This window comes from Oryctolagus cuniculus, chromosome X (genome assembly GCF_964237555.1).
Source record: "Oryctolagus cuniculus chromosome X, mOryCun1.1, whole genome shotgun sequence".
NCBI classification, from domain to species: domain Eukaryota; kingdom Metazoa; phylum Chordata; class Mammalia; order Lagomorpha; family Leporidae; genus Oryctolagus; species Oryctolagus cuniculus.
In genome coordinates this window covers 4,065,647-4,086,934 of record NC_091453.1, presented here as the reverse complement: position 1 = coordinate 4,086,934, position 21,288 = coordinate 4,065,647, and the positions used below count along the sequence as shown (strand labels likewise).

Sequence of the window (21,288 nt, the reverse complement as noted above, 5' to 3'; positions counted from 1 at the left end):
CTGGCTTTGGCCTGGCCCAACCCTGGCTGTTGCAGCCATCTTGGGGAATGAAACTGCAGATGGACGATCTCTCTCTCTCTTTCTCTCTGTCTCTCCCTCTCTGACTTTCAAATATATAAATAGATGAATCTTAAAAAAAAAGAACAGAGTCAGACAGTCCTTTGTAAGATACTTGTGGGGGAAAGGGAGATTTATGGTTCTTATTCCGTTACTATACTCAAGCTTGGGGGCTTTCAACAGGATTTGTTAGTAGTGCTCATAAACCATTCTTAGATTCTACCTCCCTTTAGAGGAGTGAATTCCAAAACTTTTTGATCCAGGCACCTATATCACTAAAACTATATTAAGCATGAACCACTAATCCAGTTATATTTGTTTCAAATTATATTTATGATTGCTCTATTGTATTACGTGCATAATGAAACACATAGACAAAAATGTTTTGAGGGTGAGGGTGAGGAAAGGCTAAAGTGAATGTTTTTAAGCGGCTTTCTAATTGTGATGTCTTCCTACTATCATTTTCTAACTGCTCTGGAAGCAACATGCAGTCACAGCAGGTTCATTGCACTGGCAGTCACTGGCAGGCTGTGACTGATACATTCTTGACTGACCCTAGAAGTCATTTGTAGGAGGCTTCCTTCTTAGCCTGCATGAAAACACTCTCCAACTATTATTTATTTCATTTAAGATACAACAAATAGAGACATCGTTCATCCACTGGTTTACTTCCCAAATGCCATCAATAGCTGGGACCAGGCTTGGCTGAAGCTGGGAGCTGGGGACTGGGAACTGAATCCAGATCTCCCGTGTGGATGTCAGGGACGCAAGTATTGAGCCTTCATCTGCTGCCTCTTAGGGTGTGCATTAATAAGAAGCTGGAATTGAGAGACGAGCCAGGACTCAACCCCAGGGTACTTGACATGATATGGACATCCCCAGCAGCATCTGAAAATGCTGTGCCAAATGCCCCTCCCCCACTTCTCTAGCTGTTAATGCATGTTCGGTATTCACGGGAGAGGCCTGAACTGTTAGAGACTTAATACATCAAGAGTGACTGCCAAACAATAAGGGATGGGAGTGAAGGGGTAGATTCTTCAACTTCCTCATACCCAAAAGGACAGTTAGGTTCCACACAGTCTCCGAGAATCCCCAGCAGCCTGGAGTCCTGAATGCCTGGAGGAATAATCCCCTCTTTAGTACACCCTTTCTTGGCTTTCTTGCCTTTGTCTGTCTAAATAAGATATTTTCACATGAGTCCTTATCTTGGGATCTATTTTGAGGGGATTCCTAGCAAAGATAATTGTTAATAACATATTTGCAATGATAATTAAATGTGATAATTTCTGCTTTATGGTAATTGATTAGAATGTCATTGTTTTCTTGATACAGCTTCTGCTGAGCTACAACGAGGTTAGGAGAGTTGTCAGCATTGCCATTTTCTTCTGGTTTCATATGCTTGCATTAATGGCAATATCTTGATCTATGGTTTCTTTGAAGAGAAATTGTAAGTTGTGTATCTATTTTTATATGACTGTTAGTTACAACTGAATAACATAATTTGTAACACTACCCAACCAGGAATACATAAACTGCAATACTTTGCAGTATGCTAAAAGGAGCTAAGACCTGAGGGCTCCATTCTCAACCCTCCCCAGTGTGGAACATTCCCTCCTTCCCCCAGGACACCTTGAAAACCACCTGGGGCATATGAACCTCTCAAACAGATCGGGGGAGGACACTGGTAGCAATTTATATATTAAATAGTAGTAAAACTCTATCCTAACATTGCTCCCTACACTCCAATGTATTAACTTGTTCACCCCTGGAGTATAATCACCTCATTTTGGAGACCACTGCTCTAGAGAATCTAAGGCCCTGTCCAAACAGCCAAAAACCAAGTGGAAAATGTAGGTCAACAAAGAATGGACTAGCTCATGGAGACTCACTTGCCATGAGTCCTCAAGCTTTTTATTCTGTATCTGAAAAAAGAAAGAGGAGTTTAGATGCATGAACTGCAGAGGTGGATAAGGCTGGAGAAATCAGAAATGAGGACAAGAGAAGAGAAGACGAAATTGTCACGCTTGCCTGATTTCATGGCATTGTTTTGATCCTCAATGGAGAAAAGTAATGAGACCCAACATGGACAGGGCCATTTCATGAGACACTTTGCTGAGAGTGAACACAAGTATTTTTGCTTTGAGGCTCAGGTGACAAAGAATATCACACAGTGGAAAAGAAAGACATTCTCTGGATGACTTCCCAAAACAGAATGTCTCTCCGCAATTGCATCATGGACTATTTACAGAACATGGCAGGGCAGTACACTTGGTCGGGAAGTTGGAATTCTCAACATCAGCAGTAACACTGGGCAGAGGCCTTTGCTCCACTTCTCAGCAGATGATACCGACGAGGGGAAGCCACCACAGGAGAGGAGGACATTTTGAACACAGTGAATATATGGGGCCTGCAGCTGCCATTCTGGTTCAAGAGCTCCCTCTGAAATCCTGCCAAGGACACGGAGGAATACTCAGTTGGGACAGGGAGGACTTTTCCAGAGAGCTGATTACTCTGAACAAGCAGATGGAGTAAAGGGTCAGGAAGCTTGGATTAATTTGATCTCATTCATTATTCTCAGGGAAAGATTCAGTGACAGTAATAATTTGGGTTCTTTTATTATCAAGTAGGCAAATAACTATTTAGTATCAAATAGTTTCTTTACTTTGGCACTGCAGATCTGGCCACGCTGCAGATAAAATAAGAATGAGTTTTTACTTGTTCTTTGTGCATCAGGGCAGTATTTGGTGGAGAGGCGTATTCTGATGATGGAATGATAGTTGATGATTGGATGTAGAAGAACAAATGAGGAGGAGAAGTAATTATAATAGCACTTCCTTTAAGCAGGTTTGCGGGACAGATTGCTTCCTGTTCCTCTGAGTTGCAGAATTACAGATGCTAGAGGCTGCCCTGAAAACGAGTGCATCATTTTCCTTGGTGAAGCATGTGTATATGCCATGAATGATATCTTGTGGACCTGACCCTTAGATTCTTCCAAGTTGTGTAATAATTTATATTAACAAAGTAGTTCTCGTGCTCGTAATTTATAAACTTGATCATTCCCACCCAGATCCTTGCCATCTCACCTCCTCCACACAGTCATGATTTAATAGCTCAACTGGGAGGTGAGGTCTCAAATTACCAAACCATCATAACTTTCACCATGGATACTGTAAGACATGCGAGAGGAAATGAAGATCCTTGAAAACGAGTTACACCTCAGGCAGAAGCATCAGTTAACTACAAAACCAACAGCTTTAGAAGCCGGTTTGCATTCTCAGGATATTAGGAAGCCATTTCACGTGCTGAAGGAATTTTGGGGTGGACGAGGTAGATTGCATTTCAACATCTTGAAAGTGTTAATGAATTTTCTAAGGACACCTTAACCTATTTCCAGTGAGTAGTTTCCCAAGGTTCAATGGAACAAATAATCACTGTCCAGTCATCTTTCTTGTCTTGACTTTCTTTAAAAAAAAAAAAAAAAAGGATTATCCCTTGGAAAGAAAAATCTAAATCCATTATATTTGTATATTTTTTCAGGGTCATTTTAGAAATCTAATGAAAGACTCAAACACATTTAGTCAGAAAGTGATCAACTTTAATCTGAAATTCTGTATATTCTATTGACAGCAAATGTTTAATTTATATGGAAGTGACCATGAGCAAATGAAAACTTAGAGAAACTATCACGACTAAATTCTAGAAGTCAAAATATTGAAAAAAGGAAGACATAAGTAATGAATTCACAAATGCATCCAAATGCCAATAATCATTTAATATTTTCCTTCTAAGAGTAAGCCCTCAGGGTTGGCCCTGTGGCGTAGTGGGTAAAGCTGCTGCCTGCAGTGCCAGCATCCCACATGGGCGCCAGTTCAAGTCCTGGCTGCTCCACTACTGATCCAGCTCTCCACTATGGCCTGGGAAAGCAGTAAAAGATGGCCCAAGTCCTTGGGCCCTTGCACTGGCATGGGAGACCAGGAAGAAGCTCCTGGCTCCTGACTTCAGATCAGCTTAGCTGTGACCATTGTAGCCATTTGGGGAGTAAGTCAGCAGACAGAAGACCTCTCTACTCCCCCCACCTCTCTCTCTCCCTCACTCTCTCTCTCTCCCTCTGCCTTTGCCTCTCTGTAACTCTGCCTTTCAAATATATAAATCAATCTTTTTTAAAAAAAAAGAGTAATTCCACCACTTGGTAATTATCATCTCAAAATGAAGGTATGAACATTAATTAAGCACCCTCTAAGCAGCATGATTAAGAGGCAATTAATAACAGATATTTAATACTAGTCAAATTTAGTAAACATTTGTTTCTTTTGAAACTTTTTGTTCACTTGCCAGATAGGCAAAAGTTTCCTTTACTGTCGCAGTATATCTTTTAGCAAATGTTGTGTTTGCAGCTTGAAAGCAATGCCCTGGGAAACAGTGTGCTGTTACCATGGTCTTGGAATGTCATAATCCTGAATGCTGCAACCATCCTGCAGCCAAATGCCCAAGCACTTTTGGACAAGCAACCTAATGCTTCAGATCCTCTGGTTTCTAATCCCATCATAAAAACAAATATAATAATAACCCTGCTCAGCTTCTTAATACTCTTGCCACCCTTGGCTTCACGGCTGTTCTTCATGATCTTTCTAATATTTCCTTCTACTTTGCCTACTCTCAATGGCATAGCTAATATATTTGATACCTGGAGCAGATAATTTTTTAAAAAAAATTCTCGTTCTTTCCATGCCAAAATTATTTTTAGTGTCAACCATATAATAATCATAATAATACTTTTCTTGAATCATTCCTGGGTTTTAATACAAGCAACTAACAATTAAAATGAAGTTTTGGCCTGGTCAAGATGGCTTAGACCTGTAACTCTCTGCTTCTCTCTGGTAAGTAAAAACTATAAAACCTGGGAAAAACTCAAGAGGCGATCAAAACAGTACTTCGAAAGGTAATAGAGGAAGGTGAGCTGATTTGGATTCCAGGACTGGAGGATCAACCAGTGGCATGGTGTTTAAATCTCCCCCACCCAACTGAAGAAGGCAGCAAAGACCTGGCATTTCCAGACCCCAACCTAGCAACACAAGGCAGCTCGGGTAGGCTCATTTCTCTCCCAGATCAAGTGGTAGTCAGTCTGACAATGCCAGGTAAACCTACAACACTGGCAGGGGGAGAAGAATCAGGAGTCCCATTAAAAACAAGCAACTAAGGCAAGTTTTCTCCTCCGTTTCCAGACCCAAGACATCCATCTCCTGCCAAGACACCCTGAATGGCAGGTTGGTAGTAGCAAGAGGGAGTCTGCCACACACAAGCTGCCTAGCCCAGAAAGCATTCTTCATCCCTCTTTCCAAGAGATTCTCTTCCTCTACCTTGGAATACCAGGTGGCCCTGCCTGGAAAAATCCCCTTGATCCCCTCATGCAGCACCACCAGGGACCAGTGGGAGCCCCAACATCTCCAGATAAACCAAGCATACCAAGAAACACTGCAAAGGCCTTTTAAAAAGTCAAACTGTTATTGAAACCAGAGTCCACAAGAGTAGATTAGGACCTGCATGCTAAACCTAAACAGAGTGATTGCCTGCTAGAATAAAATATTTAAATGGGACCTGGAGTCTCCTAATAGCAACAGTGTACAGAATATAATGCGGAATAACCCATTCTATCAAGAGCCAAGGAAAACATAATCTGAATGAAAGAAGACAATCAACAGATGCCAATAAAGAAATGAGTCAGGTGTTGCAATATCATATAAGTGGGTGAAAGCAACTAAGTTCAAAAGAGCTGAAATTGCACACTGCATGTTCTCTGACTGTAACAGAATCAAACTAGACACCAATAACAGAAAAAATAGGAAAATTCCTGAATACTTGGAAAATAAGCAACATAATTCAACAACAATGCTCCGACAAGCCATGCAAATTCTTCTGAAATAAATGGGAAAAAAACAGAAAATCTCAGAAAATAAATACAAGTATAATGAAGAACAGAAATTTTAACACTGAAAAATACAATCCTCAAAAGTTAAAAATTTATTGGAGGGGCCGGTGCTGTGACACAGCGGGTTACAGCCCCAGCCTGCAGCACCGGTATCCCATATGAGCACCAGTTCAAGTCCTGGCTACTCCACTTCTGATCCAGCTCTCTGCTGTGGTCTGGGAAAGCAGTAGGAGATGGCCAAAATCCTTGGACCCCTGAACCCATGTGGGAGACCCAGAAGAAGCTCCTGGCTCTTGGTTTCGGATCAGCTCAGCTCTGCCCATCATGGCCATTTGGAGAGTGAACCAGCGGATGGAAGACCTCTCTTTCTCTCTGGCTCTTCCTCTCTCTGTAAATAAAATAAATAAATAAATAATAAATCTTTAGTGGCCGGCGCTGTGGCACAGTGGGTTAACGCCCTGACCTGAAGCACCAGCATCCCACATGGGTGCCGGTTCGAGACCCGGCTGCTCCACTTCTGTCCAGCTCTCTGCTGTGGCCCGGGAAGGCAGTAGAAGATGGCCCAAGTCCTTGGGCCCTTGCACCCACGTGGGAGACTGGGAAGAGGCTCCTGGCTCCTGGCTTCAGATAGGCGCAGCTCCAGCCGTTGAGGCCATCTGGGAAGTGAACCATCAGATGGAAGACCCCTCTCTCTCTGCCTGTCCTCTCTCTGTGTAACTCTGACTTTCAAATAAATAAATCTTAAAAAAACTTTATTGGAAAGACCTGATAGTAGAATAAATACACCAGCAGATAGGATCAGTAAACTTAAAAGAAAAAATAGTAAAATTTACTCAATGTGGAAAACAAGAGAGAAAATTAAAAAAAAAAAGTCTCTCAAGGACCTGTGGACTCATTTTAAAAGATCCAACATTCCTATCATAAGAGTTTCAGAAAAACAGAAGAAAGACAATGGGACTAGAAGAATATTATAACTAAGAATACCCCAATTGTGGAAAAAGAAAGCATACAGATGCAAGAAACTGGGAAAACTGCAAACAGGATAATTCCAAAGAAACCCTTTTCAAGATACATCATAGTTAAACTTCTGAAGACTGAAGGTAAATATAACATCGTGAGAGCAGCCATACAGAAATGATGCATTATCTATCATGGAGTACCAGTTCAAATCAAAGTGGTTTTTTCATCTGAAACCATGAAGGCCAAAAGGATATAGTACAATGTATTCTGAAAGAAAAGAATTGCCAATCCAGAATACCCTTCAAGAATGAAAAGAGGAGTTAAGAATCTGCTGTCGGATTTACCCTTAAATGCTGGCTAAAGGAAATTCTTCAAGCTAAAGAAATAATAAAAGAAGGGATCTTGGAGCATCGAGAAAGAGGAAAGAACAACAGGAAGAGTAAAAATATGGGAACAGACTACCTTTCACCTCACAAGTTTTCTGAATTGTATTTCATAATGAAAACAAAAGTTGTAACACCATCTGATACTCCAGACAATGATATTTAATCCGTGAGATTAAATGAGGTAAATGCAAGTAAGATTTCTACACTTTTCTTGAAGTGGCAAAATGTTGACACCAATACACTATAATATATGCATATCTATATTATAATACCCTGAGAAACCATCAAGGAAGCTATGCTAGGAGATACACTCAAAAACACTGTGGAGATTCAAGATGGATTCCTAAAAAAATGAAGTAACTTACAGGAAGGCAAGAAGAGAGAAACAGAATAATTAGAAACTTAGGAAGCAACCATAAAACAAATAAAAAGAGTAGGCTTAGACTCTAACATATTAATAATTATCTTACATGTAAATCATTTGAATATACCAATAAAAAGGCAGATACCGGCAGAGTAGATTTTTTTAAAATGACTCAACTATACGTGGTTTACCAAAAAAAAAAAAAAAAAAAAAAAAAAAAAAAAAAAAAACCTCTGCACACATTCAATTAAATAGGTAGGTTAAAAGTAAAAGGATGGAAACTGATAATACTACATAAACATTAATAAAAAAGAATTAGAAGAAGCTACATTAACATGAGATAAAGTAGACTTCAGACCAAAGAAAATTGCTAGAGACAGAGAGACATTAGCTTTAGAAATGATGTAAATATGCATGTTCTCAACAACATAGCCACAAAATGAATGAAGCATAAACTAAATTTATAGTTAGGGACTTCAAAGCCTCGCTCTCAGCACCTAGTAGAATTAGGAGACAGAAAATCAAAGAGGATAGAGAAAATCCGAACAAGGCAACCAACCAGAAGGATCCTAATTACATAGAGAAAATAGCCCACTCCACAATGGCAGAATCACATTTTTTTTTCAACCATCCATGTAACAATCATAGGATAAACAATATTTTGAGCCATACACTGGTTTGTGTCCTGGCTGTTCCACTTCTGATCCAGCTCCCTGCTAATAAATAGCCTGGGAAAGGTGGCAGAAGATGGTCCAGGTGGTTAGGCCCTGTACCCATGTGAGAAATCTGGATGAAACTCCTGGCTTCTGGTTTCAGCCTGGCCCAGCCCTGGCCATGGTGGCCATCTGGGGAGTGAACCAGAGCATAGAAGATCTCTCTTTCTTTCTATAAAAAAAATTTGATCAAACCTCATTAAATTCAAAAGAGCTGAAGTTGCACACTGTATATTCTCTGACCATAATGAAATCAAACTAGACATCAATTACAGAAAAAAGGAATAGGAAAATTCCTAAATACTTGGAAAATAAGCAACGTACTTCTAAATAATCCATATGTCAAGGAGGACACATGTAAGGACATTTTTTAAATATATGAAAATCAGTGAAAAGAAAAATACAACATTCCAAAATATATGGAATGTAGGTAAATCAGTGCTAAGAGGGAAATTTATAGCACCAAAAACTTAACATTAGAAGAGGAAGGGTCTCAAATCAATAACTTAACTTGCTGCCTTAAGAAACTGGGAAACAAAGAGTGTAATAAATCCAAAGCAAACAAAAGGAGGGAAATCATAGCAGAAATCAATAAAACTGAAAATCAGAAAATAATAGTAAAACAATGAAAAAAGCTGGCATGTCAAAAATAAAATTGGTAAAGATTTAGTACAAATTATAAAAATAAAAACAGAGAGAAATAAAACACCAGTATTAGGAATGAAACATGATTTCACTGCAGATTCCATAGCCATTAAAAGGATAATAAGGGAATACTACAAACAGTTTACACTGAAAGATTGAACAGCTTAAAAGAAATGGACCAATTCTTCCAAAGCCACAAGCTACCAATACTGAACTCAGATGAAATAGATAATCTGAATTTGTGCAGTAACCACTAAATAAATTGAATTTGCAATTTAAAAATCCTTCATAAAGAACTCTCCAGGCCCAGACAATTTTATTGGATAATTCTATGAAACATTTAAAGGAGAATTAATATAAATTTTAGGACATGTTTTGCAGAAAATAGAAGAGGAGAGAAAATTTTCAATTTGCATTATGAAGAAAATACCATCTCAATACCCAAACAAAACAAAATAGTACAAAAAACTACTAGTGCATACATACCTCATGAACATAGGCACAAGACCCCACAACAAAATAGGAATACACCATGATCACATAGAATATATCCCAGATATGAAAGGTTGAGTCAACATTCAAAACTAAATCAATGTAATTCATCATAACAGGCTAAAGAAGAAAATGAGATAATCAATAGTAATTTATTCAGAAAACACATTTGACAAAATTCAACATTCATTCATGACAAGAACTCTCAAAAACTTATAACAGAGGGGAATTATCTCCATTTGGCAGAGTGTCTGCAGTAAACCTATAGATAAAATCATGCTTAATAATGAAAGATTGATTTTTCCCCCATATTAGGAACAAGGTAAGGCTTTCATCGCTTATTCTCAACATTGTACTGGAAATTCTAGCCACTGAAATAAAGCAAGAAAAAGAAATAAAAGTTATACATATTGGAAAGAAAAAAAATGAAAGTGTTCCTATTTGCTTATGACGTGATTGCCTATGTAGAAAATCCCAATAAATCTCTAAAATTGAGTTCAGGAAAGTCACAGAATACATGATGAGCACAAAAAATCTTATTTTTGTATACTAACAATGAACCTATGAAAACCTAAATTTACAATTATTCCAAAGAAAATGAAACATTGCCAAACATAACAAAATCTGTACAAGATTTGTGGACTGCAAATCACAAAATGCTGATGAAATAAATCAAAGATCTTAATAAATAGTAATACATTTCCAGGATCATGAATTGGAAGACTCAACATTACTAAAAATATCTCTTCTCCCAAATTGGTATGTAGTAATTGATTTAAAGCAATTCCTATCAAAGTTGTAGCAAAAATTTTTGTAGACAAAGACAAGTGTAATCTAAAATTTACATGGAAAGACAAAGGAACTAGAAGAGCTAAAACTAACTCGAAACAGAGAAGAAAACAGGCAGACTCACTCTACTTGATTTTTTTTTAAGATTTATTTATTTGAAAGTCAGGGTTAATAGAGAGAGAAGGAGAGGCAGAGAGAGAGGTCTTCCATCTGCTGGTTTACTCCTCAGATGGCCGCAACGGCCAGAGCTGCACTGATCCAAAGCCAGGAGCCAGGAGCTTCTTCCAGGTCTCCCACGCAGGTACAGGAAGCCCAAGGACTTGGGCCATCTTCTACTGCTTTTCCGGGCCACAGCAGAGAGCTAGATTGGAAGTGGATCAGCTGGGACTCGAACCAGGTCCATAGGGGATGCCAGCACTGCAGGTGGCGGCTTTACCTGCTATGCCACAGCGCCGGCCCCTCTACTTGATATTGATGCTTACTGTATAGCTAGAGTCATCAAGGCATTAAGTAAGCAAAAGGATAGACAAATAGTGCACTAGAATAGAATAAACAATCCAGAGATAGAACCACAGAACTTACTTTGGATAACAGTGCAAAAGCATCTCAAAGAGGAAGGATAACCTTTTCTTTTTTTAAGATTTATTTTATTTATTTGAAAGAGTTACAGAGAGAAGTAGAGATAGAGAGAGAGGTCTTCCATTCGCTGGTTCAATCCCAAGAAGGCCACAAAGGCCGGAGCTGCACCAATCCGAAGCCAGGAGCCAGGAGCTTCTTCTTGGTCTCCCACATGGGTGCAGGGTCCCAAGGACTTGGGCCATTTTCCACTGCTCTCCCAGGCCATAGCAGAGAGCTGGATTGGAAGAGGAGCAGCCAGGACTAGAACCGGCACCCACATGGGATGCCAGCGCTTCAGGCTAGGACATTAACCCACTGTACCACAGTGCTGGCCCTGAGGAAGGATAACCTTTCCAATAATAGTGCTACAGCAATTTGGCAACCACAGGCATAAAAAAAAAAAAATGAAATATTTTGCTCTGTGAAAGACCATCCTTTTCAAAAGAGGATGAAAAGATACAGAGAAAAATATTTGCAAATTACATATCTGACAAATGATTGATGTCTAGAGTATATAAATAACCCTCAAAATTGAACAGTCACAAAGCAAACAGTCCTGGGCTGGGCATGTGGCATGGTGGTAAAGACCCCAAATGGGATGCCCACATTCCATATCAGAATGCCTGGGTTTGAGTCCTAGCTCTGCCTCTAATTGCAGCTTCCTGCTAATGTGTACCCTGGGAGGCAGCAGGTGATAGTTCAAATAGTTGGGTCCCTGCCACCCACATGGTAGAGACCCAGATTGTATTCCAGGCTCTTAACTTTGGCCTGGCCCAGCCCTGACTATTGTTCGCATTTGAGAAGTGAACCAGCAGATAGAAGATTTCTAAAAATGAAGCACACAAACAATCCAGTTATAAAAGGAGCAGAATATATGAATAGCCATTTCTCCAAAGAGGACATATAGAAGGCAAATAATTATCTCCAAATTAAACACTGTATTAAAAAATAGAGACAGAGCCACAAAACAGAACTGACAGCCCAGAAATAGAATCTATTAATTATCAGCGTATTGTTTACTAAAATAGAAAGCACAAATCAATAAAGAAGTGATTTTTATATAAAATAAATAGTGTTGGACAACTACTTGAGGGAAAATGATACAATCAGAGTTCTACTTTACAACAGATACTCTAAGATTCTAAATGAATAAAAATGGAATATTTTAGGGTATATTAGGTTTTATCCAAGTAATTGACAGCATCACAACAGAGAAGATGGATAGATTTAACTTTACAAACTTTAAAACTTACCTATATAAAATAATGGTCAAAACTTGGAATGAAAGGAAATGGAGTTATATTTATTGTTGCCATTATGACATACATTTATTTTCCATCATATAAAGGACATGCACACACACACACAGAGTAATATGCAAACACTGTTACTTGACCAGAAAGTGGATGAAGGCATTAAACTAACAGTTCCCTTAGATATACAGGTAGAAAGATAGGCACAAATAAAAACGTCCAGCCTCTCTAGTAATGAGAGAAATACGTTTTCAAAAAAAAAAATGAGACAAATTTGTTGAGATTGGTGAGTACTCACGAGGCAGGTGTTCTCTTACATGTGAAGTGGTAAATGGAATATCTTTTTTTAACATCAGTTTGGCAACATATAAATGTTTATGTGTCTGCCCTCAGGAATATTACAACTTTATATTTATTGTGAGAATTCTTTATGAGGAACCTTGATATTACAAAGATAGTAATTGTTGTGTTCTTTGTAACAGCAAAATTTGGAAATAGCCTGCATTCCCAACAGTAGGGACAAAAACAAAGTATGAGCATGTGGTGATGAAACCACTTAACAAAATTGCATACAAGCACTGAAAATTTCTATTATGATTATGTATTGTTATTAGAATACTGTGTGGAAATGCCTGTTTGAAGATACCGACAGATAAAAGCAGGACTAAATTTATATGATATTATTTCTGTTGAGTAAATACTATAAAGACAAACACTTGAATGAAATATACAGCTTGTTGAAGTAGCTATGATTGAATGTTTATACTAATGCTAGATCAGCTTCCATTTGATTTTAAATGAATATTACAATGAATAACTCATTTTAAAAAGAATCAGTGACATGTATTCTCCAGTATTTCTACATAATTGTGAACCTTTTCTAAAACAATAGCATCACATTTTTCAAAAGGTCACTTCTATTACATTGAAAACGTTTCTTCTTCAAAAAATAAGAACTCATCTAATAGAAGAATTGAGAGATAATCCAAGATGGTGGTGATCTGCAATTTATACAACATTCCTGTCAAGTTTTGGGACAATTCCTTTAAGGCAGGATGCCACTGAATGAGAAACCAACTTGATCTCATGTGCATAGACGTGTGGCCATCAGAGATGGATGGGGACACTTCCGTGAGTTGGGTGGGGAGTAGTGGAGAGAGGTTTCCAGTGGAAGGGTTAAAAGTTGTGCAGAGAATCAGCCCCAGAAGCCCAGTTCCATGGTGAGGCCAATGAGAGGAGGGATCATAGAGCTGAGGACTGGGAGTGTAGTCTCAGGAACATGAGGAGTTTACCTGAGAGAAGCTGGCCTCATATCCGACCCCAAAACACTGGTGGGCTGGCTCATAAATTGAGTGAGGATAATCCTAGAAGTGTAGAACTTCAGAGAATTCAAGGGAGAGGGATGGAGTAAACAAGGGCTGGCAGGGAGCAATCTTGTGAGAGCACTTAAACATGTTGACCTGGCAGCAAGAGGCCACAAACACAAAGCAAGGCAATTAAAACTGCTAAACTGCCCAGACAAGAGGCTTTGCACCTGCTCTCTTCTTCCTCTATAAAATTCCATAATTTGAGAAATTCTCCCAGGTAAAGAAAAATGAAATTATTCAAGTCCCTTTTGTACACATTGATGAATGAAATTATTCAAGTCCTTTTTGTACACACTGATGACCTGTTCCAAAATGAACGACCTTGGAACTTCTCTCATGCCTTGAAGTTATAGCAACAGACACCTTGCCAGTTACATTGGGGGGACCTGCACTACATGAATTGGGACAAGCCTGACATGTCATGGACACACCTCAGTGTGCTAGGAGCATGCAATGCATGTTGTGGCATAGGCCACATTCTCATCTGCTTATGAAATATATTCTTGCAAGGTCAGACAGGCTGCGTCTATGGGGAACTGATCACTTGTAATAGCTGAGGGGTTTGATGGGTGAGAAAGGCCTCCAAAGTTCTTCTCCCAACAGGCCATTGCAGAGATAGATTCTGACACTCACCACAGTGCCTGGCGCCAGGGGATTGTGGTTTTGGGCGATGGAGGATATTTGTGGATCACTGCTTGTTGTCCTCTTTAACAATAAACACCCTTAGCTTGAAGTGTCTCGGCAGTTATGTTTTAGTATCTGCTTTGGATAATACTCTAATTCTTAGTGATGGCTACTCTGAGGCAATTTTTACTAAGCTTTCTCTTCTTGGAAATAAACCTGTCTCATTTGTGAAAGATTTTTTTTAAGCAAGGAAAAGGTAAGTCTGATACCTGGAGAGGGAACAGGCCCTCATGTGTAAAGGGATGTGTGTGTGTGTCTGGTTCTTCTGCGTGTAACTTTCTGAGCCTCAATTTCCTCATAGGATGGCTGGGTTCTGCAGGACCATCTCTGAGCAATTCCATTCCTGTTCGTTTATGTATTTCAACAGTATTTCAACCACACTCGTGCCACAGTTGGCAGATAGTCTGTTCTGCAAGACTTCACTTTCCCCCCAATGAATCTGGATCTATTCTTCCCTTATCTAAAACCCACTGCCTTGTTATTTCATGCTCCTGACTCCAGCTCTCTATCCTAGCAGTTGTTTTTCTGATCCTTCCCTGGTGACTTACATGGACTCTGCCTTGTGCAGCCTGGCGTCTCACTTGACTTGTGCAGGACTCTGTGGTGATTTGGACAAACTCTGTAGCCTCAGGTAGCAGTCACATGAATCCAATCCAATCTGTCCACATCCCCCTTCTACATGGAAAAGGAAGTTGCACTTGCTGGTTATAATACTTGCAGTAGACAATCCATCCCAAAGCTCCTTAGGAAGAGGAGACCAGGCACAAACGTAGAGATAGTAATGACTTTAACAATTTCTTATCGAAGGCCTCCTACTTGAAGAGAAGTAAAGCAGATGCTGTGCATCCTCCGTTCATGTTTACAATCAAGTCAGGAGGCCAGCACCTAAGGGGAAAGGAGACTACTGCTGTTGCAAGGAATCTAAGTGTCAGAGAGAGAAGGCATCTTGTTCAAAGCCACTCAGGGCAGTGACAGAGCAGGAGACTAACTCTCCTGACTCCTGACAGAGCAGTCTTTTCCCTTTTGTCAGACGCAGGAGCTGCCTTTAATATGTTGCTAGAACACAAATGACCCCGTGCACAGCTGGCCTTCCAAATTCAGCAGGTTCTAGCTTACATCATTTCCCTCACTTGTCTTCAGAGTCAGAATCTGATACCAATTCCTGAGCTACTTCTTCCCTACACTTGTTTCTCTTCTAGCTCTTGACTCCAGAAAGGTCTTTACCTCTGGCACTGAACTCAAATGAAACAAAGCTAACCCTGTTACTGCATGTGTGGCTTAGGATGGCTTCAACTGTAAGTAACAGAGACCAGAGACTCAAAGGAGCTTAACCTAGAAAGCAATGCGCTAATTTACATAACAGGCAGTGCAAGATCAGATCAGATGGTTCTAGTGTCAGTTGTACTAGCAGTTTAGTAACATAATTATGGTCTCAATTCATTCTCTGTTCTTGTTTTACTGCCTTGAACATCCAGCTCCCTCCCAGATCTGGTTCCTAGCATCATAGGACCTGCTATCCTGGTTTGCTGGGAAGACCCACTTTATGCCTTTTCCTGACTTATTACCTAGAGAGCAAGGACTTAGGCATGAGCCTCCAGCAAATTTCCCCTCTTATCTATTTGGTACAAATTATAGCAGGAGGGATGCAATTTTTCTCAGATCAAACAGACCCACCCTAAAGCTAGGATAAAATTTTAAGGTACGTAGATTTTTGCAAGCAAGGGGTGGATATCTGAATATTAGTGTTCTGTTAGCAATGAAAACTGTGGCACACAGAATGGAGCAGCCACTAGTGAAGCCTTTTATAATAAGCCTGCTTCTTGCTCATGACAATTTCTCAAAAATCACTGTAAAATGAAGTGTTCACTGATTGAGAGACTAGGCAGAGCTACAGCTGGACCACGAGACACTTCAGTGCAGGGCAGGGCTGGTACTTTATTCTTCTTTGTGTTTTAGCATGCAGCTCAGTACTGTAAAGTAACAGCTCTTCGGGATATGCTTCTTCATTGCTTAACTGAAGGACTAGCCCGCATATCCTTTGATTGGGTCTTAACTCACTTTATCCAGTGCAGCTAATACAGTTCATGTGAAGTCCTCAAATGAATACTACAGAGGCCCTTCCGTGTGCAGACCTCATGAGCCAGCTCTGATCTGCCAAAATAGCAAAAAGAACAATCCCTTTCCCTTACATTCTACAGGCAAAAATGTCCTTTTCATGGGGCGATTTCTGACTGCTTTCAGTGGAAAGTCTTTTCCTAAGTCTGGAGTAGACTTCAATTCTCTGTGCTTGACTTACGCATTCTCTTTAGCATTTACTTGTATGCATTGCTTTTTCAGCATTTATCTTTGTTGCATTGTGATTATGTTTTCCAACGCCTAGCTCATTCAGTCACTCAATTCCTCAGTAAATATCATTACGAAAATATTTGAAAAACAGAGTTTCAACTTTAAATGCATTATTCAACTTCAGTAAAATATACCTCCCCCCTCCCCAACCCCTCAACTACCACTACCACCTCTAAGAACCTCTTGAAAGCAACAGACCATTTTGCCCAGACACATTCACACCCACAAGAACAAAACTGACATCTATCACTTCAGGGCTTTCTGGGACCCCTCTAGAAACCCATGTCTGATCACGTGGGTCAAGAAGAATCACTTTGGTGCACTCCAGGGTAACACACTCGGCTACCAGCTCAATTCGCATGTCTACTGCAGAGCTCAATACCCAGGGGTTCAACCAACACTCAGGGCCTAACAACTCCAGTATCTAGCTCTCTAGCCTAGATTTTGAACTCCAGACCTACTCTTCCAAGTCCCTACTTCACATCTCTGTGAGCATACCCAACAAGCACCTCCAGAACTTCTGGAGCAGACAGCCACGGTGCGCTAGCCATCCCCCTCGATAGCTAGTATTTTCTTTTTTTTTTCTGTTTTCTATTTTTTATTTTTTTAAGATTTCTTTATTTTTTTAGGAATACAAATTTCATAAGTACAACTTTAGGAATATACTTATTCTCCCCACCATATTTGATAGCTAATATTTCCAATGTGTTCTGTAGACATTCAGCTGCCAGGATCTCTTACTGGAGAAAGACCCTCCACCTGTGCTGGGTGTCATGTGGGAATTGTCAGAAAATCAGTTCCTCCTGGACAGCCCTCAACTAGCTTCCTCATCTCTTGAAAAGGTGTTTTGTATCATGGCCCAGAGTTTGTCCATTGAATGAAGCTCCAGTAGCCCATGGTGGTAACTGGCTCTGGTAATACGCCCCCATTGGTTACCATTCCTCCACCTCCCTTCCCCCATTCTCCTACCATTGCTTCCTTCACCTTCAAAATCAACTTTTCTGCACTCAAATTCTTGTCTCAGGATCTACTTCTGTGGGAATGTAATGACGTTCATAACCTCCAGCCCCAAATCTGTTCCTATCCTTAGGGATCTTCATCTCAGTGGCCATAACCCCAGCCACCCTAAGCCAGAAAACCAGACACAAGTCACCCTAATTCCTCTTTTAAAAAAAGGTTTGCTTTTTATTTATTGAAAAGGTAGAGTTATAGAGAGAGAGAAGGAGAGACAGAGAAGAAGAGCTTCCAGAATCTGGTGGTTCACTCCCCAGATGGCTTCAATGACCAGGGCTTGGCCAGGCCAAAGCCAGGAGCCAGGAGCTTCATCTGGGTCTCCCACGTGGGTGGCAGGGGCCCAAGGACTTGGGCCATCCTCTGCTGCTTTCCCAGGCGCATTAGCTGGAAAGTAGATCAAAGTGCAGCAGCCAGGACACAAACCGGTGCCCACATGGGATGCCGGTGTTGCAGACAGCATAACACACTATGCCACAGCACCGACCCCCACCATCCTAACTCCTCTTGATTCCTCCATCATGACTCCCTATTTATCCTGCCTCCTGAGGACCAGTTGACTCAAATTCCACCTCTTCAACTCTGCTGGCACAACCTTGATCCAAACCCTGATCACTGCAACAGCCTCTCTTACCTGGTCTCCTTGCCCCCAATCTCATGTCACTCCATACTGATCAACAGTGATCATTCCTCAATCCGGATCTGTCCTTGCCACTCCCTTGCTTAGAGTCCTTCAGTGGTTCCCACTGATTACAAAAGTTCCTTTCCAGGCCAGTCTTAGGCACTATTCCTCACAGCCTCTACTCCAGACTCACAAAGTATCTGCCTGTGGTTCCCTTCGCTTATAATGCCTTTCCCTTACTTTGAAAAGTTCCCATTTGTTTCCAGCACTTACCAACTGCCATCATCTCTCTGCAACCTCTTCTGACTTCCCTGCCTTGTGCTATTCCCCACTCCTTTCCAGGACTGTGATAGGCCCATTCCTTAGGTACTCACACAGCCCATTCTGTAACCCAGCCTGTACCTCACAGCATCACATTGCATTATTATTGATTTACTCATCTGTGAACAAGTTGGGGTTAGTAACCACATGAACCGTCTCTAACCGAAGTCCTCAGCTCAGTGACTGGCCATGCAGTAGGTGCTTAATAGAAGTTTATTGGATAAATGAACTCATTACCCATCTGGCTAGCAGGTGGAAACTAGGTTATAAGGAGATGCTGTATTAGAGAAACAGGATATAGATCAAAGAATCAGATTTCTTGGGTCCTTGTTTAAAATTACCAAATACTAGAATTGCAGGTCTCAAAAATCACCCTGCCCCACCCTGGAAGATGTTTTGTTGTTTTTTCATGTGGTTTGGTTGTGCCCTTTGTCCCTTCCATTTTCTCAGGTACCCCTTTAACTGTAGGAGCGTACTTCACACACACGTTGTTCCATTTCTGTCCCTGCCCCCGCCCATGCCCACACCCAGCCCTGCCCTTTGTGGACTCCTCCTGTTCCCTCCCTTCTCCAAGGGCAGCCACAGTGAAAATGAAGAAGGGTGTCACTATACGTTTCTTTGGAAATGGGGGCCATCATGCCTAATTATTATGCATTAATCTGAGGCAATATAATCTTTTCTGAAAACAGAAGCATCTCAAAGGGCAACAAATATGAATCACAACTGCCAGTGAGAATCAAACATTAACCCAGGGTTGTGAGGAGGCCAACAAAAGTAGCAGGCTAGTAATTGCCTTCCTGGATATCAATCCCTACCTTAGACACACACAAAACCTTGATGGATCTTTCATCCATGAACTTGCCCAATTATAATTGCGCAGCTGTGTCTTTAGTTGCATTCATGCTAGATCCTGGCTAGCCAAGGCTCCCATACCTGACTGAAGGACTCCGAACACTTTGGAGATCTATAGAGGAAGTCTTTGGTTACTGAACTGGTTGAAACCACATCCACGGACAGATATTTCCACGGGTCTCGTTAAGGGTTCGGGGCTAATTTCAAACCCCTCATAGTCTAAGTGAAACAAGCAGGGATTGCTCCTTGCTGTTGGTATTTGTTATTATCAATTCCTAAACTTGCGGTGTGTGTCGTTCTGCCTCTGTATTGACTGAGTACTTCTTAATTTAGCTCTTCTTTTCCAGAAGAGGGAACTCAGCACTAAGGCATGGTACCGTCACCCATGGGAGACATGGTGCCTGGGGCCCACAGCACATTTTAGAACCGACAGAAAGCTTTTCATTTCATTTATGATCAGAAGAAAAATGATCTCTCAGGTTGAAGAAAATGTTTTACTATATAGCACTAATATAGTCATCTTTGCACCCATGCAATGGCAAAATATAACTTTTGCTATCTTTTTAGGGAGGAAGGAGTCCACAGAGGCAAAAGTGCCCTTGAAAGTCGGAAGGTGGCCCTGGTTGCCCCCAGGTTCTGCTTGCAGCACATGGCGAGGACAGAACCTTTCAAACACACGTTTGGGTTCCTGTGCTAGTTCTAGACTGGCCAGGCTGCTCTTGTGTGACCATCCCAGATCCTGCAAGGGGACACCCACGGTGGAGACTTGAGGGGCTATTGAGCATGCAAAGAATGGCTAGATTCATGCTTTGCTCTGCTCTGATTAACCTCTGCTCTGCCATGCTCATAAATACCTCCATTCCGCTTGGATTAAGAGAATTTTTTTTTTTTACATTTTTAGAGACGAAACCAATATAGCTGCTTCCTTCGCTCTTTTAAAGCATTTTAAGGATTTAGGTTTTTTTTTGTGTGTGTGTGTGTGTGTATTTTCTTAAGAGAATTGAAATGGATCCATGGTACCACTGACACCTACTATTGATTTACTGGTCGGCAACCACATATTCATCATCTCTATAACCCCACTTTTGAGCTCAATGTCTGGCAAACACTGGTGCTTAATAAATAAATGTTAGATTAATATGCGAATCACCCCTTGAATGGAAATGAGATTATGTCGGTGGACTAACTTTGTCCTTACTAATCTCCCACCTTGTGAGAAGGATCTTTGACCTGTATCACAATTGGCATTTTAGGGCCATCACTGGGCCCTTCTCGTGTCCCCTGCCTCCAACCGTCAGCCGCATCCACCCTCTATTCCTCTCTACTCTACATCCTGGGGTCTGGAATGGTCCCCAGCCCGCCGGGAAGCAGCAGGGTTCCCGCTCCTCGGGCCCTCCCAGGCGTGCCCCCCTCCATTCCCCGGGTGCCCCTTCCTCCTGCCACCCTGCACCGCCCACAGCCACGCCCTCCCCGTGGGCGAGATCACCTGTCCCTCCTCCGCCGCCTCCTCCTCGGGTACCCTTTCGCCCCCCTCGCGCTCCCCCTCCTCCGCCGCCTCCCCCAAGCCCTCCCCTTCCCCGCCTCCTCCCACCCCTTGGTGTATATAGTAAAGGCCGGGCGCCGCACGCAGACACACACTCACCCGGACACAGGCGCACACACGCTCACGCACAACCGGCAGCGGCGGCGGCGACAGCGGCTCGGTGACAGCGGCGACGGCGGCTCCCACCGCTGCGCACCCCCTTCAGGCGGCCGGCAGCGAGGCCAGACCGGAGAGTTCCCACACCCGCGACCACCCCGCGGCTTCCTGGAGGCGGCGGCCGCGATTGCGAGGTAGCGGCCGCGGCGTCCCAGTGCGGGCCAGGGTCACCCCCGCCCTCTC

General features: G+C 41.6%; 1 protein-coding gene and 1 long non-coding RNA gene across 2 annotated transcripts in view; one reads left to right on the top strand and one right to left on the bottom strand.

The window, feature by feature from the left end:
• Positions 1 to 6,052: 6,052 nt before the first annotated feature.
• LOC138847526 (uncharacterized) lies at positions 6,053 to 21,182 on the bottom strand. Its single transcript, XR_011385396.1, has 2 exons — positions 21,049 to 21,182; positions 6,053 to 6,371 (listed from the first exon to the last, which is right to left on the bottom strand). It is a non-coding gene; the product is annotated as an uncharacterized lncRNA (long non-coding RNA).
• The window catches only part of RAI2 (retinoic acid induced 2), a 63,002-nt gene continuing 62,815 nt past the window's right edge, over positions 21,102 to 21,288 (top strand). Inside the window, exon 1 of the mRNA XM_070066631.1 lies at positions 21,102 to 21,239. The gene's annotated coding sequence lies outside the window, so the exon portion shown is untranslated. The remainder of the gene's footprint in view (positions 21,240 to 21,288) is intronic.